Here is a 7,957-nt window from a genome sequence, read left to right on the forward strand (position 1 = left end):
TGACCGGCTAAATATTTGAAATGTAAATGGCAAATTGTAAAATTGTTAAGAACATGACATATTGTCGCTTGCTAATAACTGTTGATTATTTGTGACTTCCATGCTTAGTGTAACACTACATTATATTATTTGACCTTAGTAAGTATCAAGTCGACCTCTCGTCTCTACTTCTTCGAGATTAGACGGGATACTTACGGGGTACATATTGTTTATGTACTCATACTACACTTCTGTACTTAATTGTACAGGATCTGCGGCAGGTATATCTGTCTACCAGACTGGTGCGCGCCCCTGATTCATAGACCGAGACTTCCACGGTGAGCTGCTCCCTTCTTGCGCCGTTCAACAGCTTGATGGGGTCTTTCTTTACTTTTGCTGTCTATTCTATCCCGGATAGTAGGATAGTATTATTCTTTTGTATATTCTACTAGTTGCCCACTACTTGTGACACCAGGTCTTGGCACGCACATTAGCAGATAGTTCTTTTGGGTTGTATAATTATTATTAAATATTGCTTATCATCACCTGTTTAAATTGCAAATTAAGAAATGTTGTAACCGAATTGGGTAAGTAAAACAAGAATTTACTAATACTTTCGCGTTGGCTTGCCTGACAACGGTGTTGGGCGCCATCATGACCTATTATAGAAATGGGTCGTGACAAAGACCTTACCGTCACATCCGCATCACTGGCTAAGAAGCCATTTGCCACACCATTTAGCTATTTAGCTTTTTTTTTTCTTCACCAGATACATTTTTGTATTGTTCTTTAGACTAGTAAGTGGTCATTGACAGTTCTGCTGCATCTTCAAGTAATACAGGTGAAATTGGAGTTCTGAGTTCCTTGTTGGTTGCAAAGATATTGAAACATATATTATATCCTGAAAAGTAGGTAGATTCATTTCATCATAAATGTTACATTAGCAGCATTTTAAGCGATGAGATGCACATATATATTGAGGATTTAGATCAATATATATATCACCATATAGATCATGAAATGCACAAAAGACTGAATGGATGAAGACTAATGTAGTGAAAACTTAAGCCCTCTCCAATGTATTTTTTTCACTCAAAAGCGTCATGATTCAGGATTCGAAGTAGAGCATTGCAAATATCCTTTATTTTGAGTAATCAAGTTCACCAATACCTTATCCCCCCCAAAAAAAGCAGTTTCAACCAGTAGTTAACTCTCTTTTATATACCTGAATAAACTGCTAGACATAAGTCTCAGGCCTCGCACTATTCCTTTCTCTAATTAGTTTGGCATATCATAACAACTCTGGGACGGTTTTAAACCACTACACAATGTCATAATCATAATTGAAAAAGTTATAAAAAAACAAAATATCAGAAGTGGAACTAATGTCGGACCACCTTTTTCAAGCATTAACATCACTTGTCTTAACTCCTCATCAGAAAAGAGATTCACTCAATAGCACATATGAAATACGGAAAAATTAAATATCAGTCTGGTTGATTCATGAGTAGAAACTTTCCTTCAAGTCATTAGCAATGCAGCATAGCAGCAAATCAAAGCATATAACAAGTTGTCTCCTTTTCCTCTAGGACACTTGTTTTCATGCCTATCCTTTTATTCCCAAGAGTTATGATTTCCATGCTGCAAGACACTAAAACAAATATGGTTATAACTATTGAAAAATATGTACTCATGTTTATTTTATTTGAAAACTAATTAATGTAAGAGAAGATTATCGTTTTGCTTAAATTCTATCAAAGAATGTCAATTATAGATGCAAAAGCTTGGCATCCAATTTCTTTACGCTATTCTATATGAGAACTCATGAATTTAAGAGGTGATTGTTCATTAAATTCTATCAGAGAACATCAACTGTTGATGCAGAAGAATTCAGCATATTGTATACGACATCTTAATTCCTCAGTGACCTTTGTTTTATTACTTTTTTCACAAAATAATACAAATATTTTTCACAAAAAATATATTGAACATGAAAATGTGCATATAACATATTTAGTGGCGGGAATGTAATAAGTAATTTTCGGCGAGAAAGCAGTAAAGACCAAACAATCACAATACCTAGCATTTTTTTTTGATCGAAACACAAGACATAATTTCTTTTCAAGTTGTGATTATAATAATGTAATATCAGTAGAGATGAATTCAAACAGTGAAATTTTATTCTTCTCGAAGTTTATCAACTGCATATCTTCTATGGTGTCCAATTTCAAATGCGGGGACCTAAAAAGTTTCATTTACCAGTAAAATCATTAATGTTTTATCAGGCATTTCATCAAACATCTTAGAGTCATCTACATCATGTCAGGTAATTATGAATGAAAAAGATTAGATAACTGGAATTTTTAAGCAAAAATAATTTAAAATTAGACATTATGAAAGAAACTATCACTAACTATAACATTTACACATAAAGAACACCATCAAAGTATGTCTACCGGTACTGAAGTGTGCTTACTCGTATTGTCAAAACTTAATCTTCTAGCGAATAATTTGATGCTTGAAAGCACTGAAGGAGAAAGAGAATCGTAGTCTCTGAAATGAATAAATATTAAAAGATATGCATGTTCCGGTTAGATAAAGTTATTGACATATGTAAATCTAGCAAAATCTACCACCAAACAAGTGCAATAAAAAAGATTAATTAGACAAAAAACTTGCCAGAACTTCGAACCGAAGCGATAAAAAATTAGCCAAAAGGGAGAATCTTTGAAGAAATACCCAAAATAGAAAAGGTATGAGAGAAATTTAGGGAAGACCACAAAGATGCAGAAGAAATTAGAAGAAAATGTACGAATGTTCAGGAGAGATGAGAAAGTAGCATAACTGCGTAAAAAGAGTGGGTGAATCTTTCTGAGTGGAATACACGTGTGAATGAAAATGTGAGTCTTTCTGACTCAATGGAGTACAATCCACATCAGCATTTTGTACCACTTCTATGTGCAGTGTTCGTCCATCTTAGTCACTTATATATTAGCAGAAATTAATGTCACTTTGCTACAGACGCATAGGCGGACCCAGGATTTGAGCACAGTAAGGATATCATTGTCTTTAACATAGATATATAAGCTAGTAGCGATAAAATTTAGCGTGTTAACTACTTGAAAATTTAATGATTATGAGTCAGTGATCAAATATATCTTTTAAAATATCAAAAACTTACTCAAATAAAATCAAGATTAAATATTCGTTAAGTAGTTCAAGCAGAGTCTCAATCGCCATCGTTAAATCGACGGAGGTATGCTACTTTGCCGAAGTGATTTTTGAAGGCACAAGCATTTTGAAGTTTTTCTATCGCCCTTTTTGGGGGGAATTTTGTTGAATTACTTATTTTAATACAAGTCAAGAAAATGATGATGCTTATAAACTTAGTTATCATGATAAAGAATATAAATTGGCTTCTTGCTAATGGAATATTTTATTCCTCTCCAATTTTCTTTAATCTTTTTATGTCTCTCTCTGTTACCTTTTTCAAATTCTAGAAAGACGTTTCTCAAAAACGTTTTTGACTATTTTATATAGACGCTCTAAAGAACTAATCGTGGAGAGAAGCTTGGGTTGAGGCTTTTGAGAGAGAGATTTAAAGGGAGCAAAGCTAAACTAAATTCACTAAATGTACTAGTGCTAAAATATTTTTGAACTCAGAAAAGATTAAAAAAAAGAGAGAGAGAAAATCAAACTAAGCTCTAAATACAGAATACTAAACTACCTTGAATTCAAAGAGAAAAAAAAATAAAATGAAAAAAAGCATGCATTGCTGCTGGATCTGGAACCCAGGTCGTCTTGAGAGGGAGGAGCAAATGACGCATGTTAAATCAGCCCAACAATTTTGTGTTTGAAGGGGCACATCAAAATTATTTAGAGGGCCCTTGATATATATACAAGTATATATATATATATAATTTTTGCCGAAGTTAACGGGTTCCGATGACCCCTCTAGTGACCATGTAGGTCCGCCTATGTATAGACGAGGTATATTTTCTCTTTAATTAGATTTAGGTGCAATACATAATGACCCACAATTCTCTCTGGGTCATTAAATTGCGGGATGTGGGAAAGCAATAATGAGCTCCGAATTCCAAAGACAAAATAGAAACGCTTGCAATTAAAAGAAGAGCTTATCATTACATTTCTATGCAAACTTCATTTAGGTCCCTATTTGCAAGAAAATAGCGACAGCTCAATGATGATCCTAAGTGGAGGGAATAGGATTCAATGAAATTTCTTTCTAATCAAAATTGTACTGTATAAAAAGAGGAGAATTATTTTAGCAATTTCTACGAAAGTATTTGATTGAATAAGGACTTTAGAAAATTAAAGATTTTTTTGACATGTAAGTTAAATAAATGCAAAAAAATTATCCATTTAAATGAATAATAATGAAATTTCACATATTTTCTCCTCATAAAAAATAAACTTATATATCAAGTGGATCCAGCCAAAGTGAATTGAATTGATTAAAGGTAAATTAGGAAGATAAAGTTATAACAATTTAAAAAAAACGCAGAGTAATGTTTTTGTGAGGTGTTGAAAACAAAGTTAACCACATGAAGGACCGTTTGTCCATAGATTTTTTTTTCTTAATTTTTTTTTTCAATAACGTATTTATCCATAAAAATTTATAAGTTTTTAAATTTTTCGAAAATGAATTTGTCAAAACAAAATAAGTTTTTTTGAAAAAAATTCTTCACTCACAGAATTACAATATTTTTCAAGTGAAATGCATGTTCAAATATAATTTTAAATTTCAAACATCATTTTTGAACTTAACTCCAAATATTTTATTTTTCCTTAAAAACCACCATTTTTATGGTGAAACAAAGGAGTGTTTGTTGGTCGGTACGGTACGATATTTAGATATTTCGGTTTGGTACTCGATTTCTTAAAATGCTATATCAATACCGTACCTAATTATATTCGGTATGTTCGACTTTTCTTCTTTCAATTTCTGCTTATTCGGTACGGTAACTTTGGTTTATTCGATATCAATATTAACTAGTGCATAAAGTCATAGAATGTAATATTCTTAATTAAAGTACTCACAGATATAAAATCATAACATAAGATTAAGTTATCAAAATAAGTGTTACGTTAAGATGCTTGGCATCCTAGAGAATAAGAGTCAAAATCTGCAAACTACCTTGTTCCTCCATTTTCCTAAAGAAGTACATGATTTTTAGTGCCAGCCTCAACATACATACTAAAGAAAATTATTATGTAACTTAGTATGTTATAATCAATAATATGTATATTATATAAGTTATTATATATTTCAGTGTGTTATCAGTATTTTGTTATTATTTTTGTAAATACCAAATATCATACGTAATATCAATTTTTTTAAAAAAACTTAAACCAAATGTCATATCAAATATTAAAATATTAAAATTTTCGATTTCGATATGATAATTCGATATTTACCAAATTATGTCCGGCCATAGTCAAAGGCCTACGAAATAACAAACGGAGTAATTGATTCCCGTTCTTTATGAGATTTTGATTCGAAAAGCTTCGAGTAAAGAGCCAAATCTGAAGCTGGAGCAGGTATTTTAAAGAAGACTCCACTGGGGTATTCATATTCTGGGCTCCCTTATCACCTTCACTGCCATTCTAGCTTTGTTGCACTTTTATTCGGATCGCTAATATCGAGCAAAATGTTGTGGCTGAAACATATCGACCCAGGGTTTGTTGTTGTTGACTTCTTGTTGTTAATTTGGCCAAATTTTTTTCTTTCTTTTTTTGCCAAAAACATTTTTAGCCAAATATTGAGGTATTTGACCAAGCTTATGAAAGTAAAAAAAGTGATTTTGAGGAGAAACAGAACTAGTTTTGGAGAAGCAGCTTCTCTTCAAAATCGTTTTTCTGAGAAATATTTTTGAGAAAAATACACTTAGAAGCAATTTTCAAAAGCTCGGCCAAACATTAATTACTGCTCAAAAATATTTTTCAAATTAATTAGCCAAACACAAATTGTTTCTCACCAAAAACACTTTTAAAAAAAGTACTTTTGAGAAAAATACTTTCAAAATAAGTTGATTTTAGAAACTTGGCCAAACGGGCTATTAGTTTAATTGCGGATAACTCTTCTTTAAATTTTCATACTCTAAATCAATGGGTAAATAAGTTCTGGAGTTTAAAATTTCTTGATCTAATAAAGTTTAGCTCAGCTTAGGATTACGTTTGTGTTCATATTTCTAGGGATGACAATGGGACGGTGTGGGTGCGGGGCGGAGTGGATGGACGGGGGCGGTGCGGGTTGAGATTTTTTACACAAATGAATGCGGTTGCGGGGCTATTGCAGGTTTTGGAATAATTTTATCTTTCCTAGAATCTTATTATAAAATTCTTCCGCTAAGCATGCAATTTTGATCAATCTTCCTTATTAATTCCTTTAGGCTTTACCATATTATATCCGGTGTTTATTCCGTCATCTTAAATTGATATATTACAAAAAATTTGCTATATTTTGTTTGCATTATCAAATCAGTTATGCATTTAGATCATCATTATTACTATAAGACCAATTCACTTTATTGAATACATATTTGTCCAGAAACTAATCCTAAGAAGATTTAAAAATGATCAGTAGACATAATACCAAAACGTTTTACTTCTTCAATTTTCTGGGTTTGCTTTCTTTCTAATAATGCTTTTGATTCTTGATTTTAAAAGCCCTAAAATAAAAAACAACAACTAGCTCTGTTAGTACAAGTTAACAAAAAAATGTTTGGGAAAAAATACTCATTAAAATTAATAATTAAAAAAAAAAGAAAATTTTGTACTATGCGGTGCGGGGCGGAGCGGGTTGAAAACATAAAATTTTGTTATGCGGGACGGGGCCAGGCGGGGCGGGTTGAAGCCTTTGCGGGTTGAGACAGAACACGCCCCCCAACCGCCCCGCCCCATTGCCATCTATGCATATTTCCCTCACCCAAGTAGGTTCAATGTAATTTGAACACAAATACGTTGTTACATAAAATTTACGTACATACAACTTGCATACAATTATATTATTACATGTATTTTGTATGTGGTGTGTATGTCATTGTATGTCTAGTGATACATTGAAAATACAAATAATATACAGCCGACATACATAATACATACAACTTATTTATATATTATTGTTTTTCTTCTTTTTGAGATTCAATCTGAAAATCCAACCAAGAAAACTTTAATTTTCATCAAACCACTCCCTCAAAATTAAGATATAAACTCTAAAAGATATTCTTAATTATTTGCAATAACACCATATTCAAACAAATAACAATTTTGCGAAATTCAATTTTCGAATTCAAAACTTCAAAGTTTTTTAGTGACCGTACGTCAATGAAGCTTTTAATAGGATTTACAGTTTTGTAATAGTTTCTGGCAATTATTTTTTTTAAGTAGGGGAATTGTGATTACTTAATAGTTTCACCGAAGTTAAGTTCGAATATGCCAAGTTCGTTATTGCAAAAGATAAGGATCTGATTCATACAAAAGATCACATTGACTTGATTAGGAAGTTAAGTTCAATGAAAATTGTTTTATAATAAAATAAAATTGCTGCCAATTTTAATTGGTAATGAAGAGAGGCATGAGAAAGAAAATGAAGAGAAAAGGGGGGAGATAGAGTATAATACATTATTATATATACAACTAAGTAGTAATTATGTATAGGATAAGTAATTAAGAAAAAATCTCTATAAAAGTGATGAATTTAGTATTAAGCATATCTATGTAAAAATTACATGTCAATAATAGTTGTTTTTGTAATAATGTGAAATATTACTACAGACAAACAAAAAAATATTAAACCTACAAAGCATCATACACCTCGACTTTCTCTACTTAGCCAGGCATATGACCTTAAGCACAAACCTAGTTACAAAACTTTGAAAAAGAATTTACACTTCCGAGCTCTCTTGTTTCCTCTTAATATTTTTACTCTCTCTATTTCCTGTTTGAATTTGTTGTA

General features: G+C 31.7%; 1 long non-coding RNA gene across 1 annotated transcript; it reads right to left on the reverse strand.

Moving 5' to 3' along the window:
- Window positions 1-1,451: 1,451 nt before the first annotated feature.
- Window positions 1,452-2,833, reverse strand: LOC104227039 (uncharacterized). The gene is made up of 3 exons (XR_710985.2): window positions 2,659-2,833; window positions 2,456-2,532; window positions 1,452-1,630 (listed from the first exon to the last, which is right to left on the reverse strand). It is a non-coding gene; the product is annotated as an uncharacterized lncRNA (long non-coding RNA).
- Window positions 2,834-7,957: the final 5,124 nt, after the last annotated feature.

Source organism: Nicotiana sylvestris, chromosome 7, assembly GCF_000393655.2.
Source record: "Nicotiana sylvestris chromosome 7, ASM39365v2, whole genome shotgun sequence".
Lineage (NCBI taxonomy): Eukaryota > Viridiplantae > Streptophyta > Magnoliopsida > Solanales > Solanaceae > Nicotiana > Nicotiana sylvestris.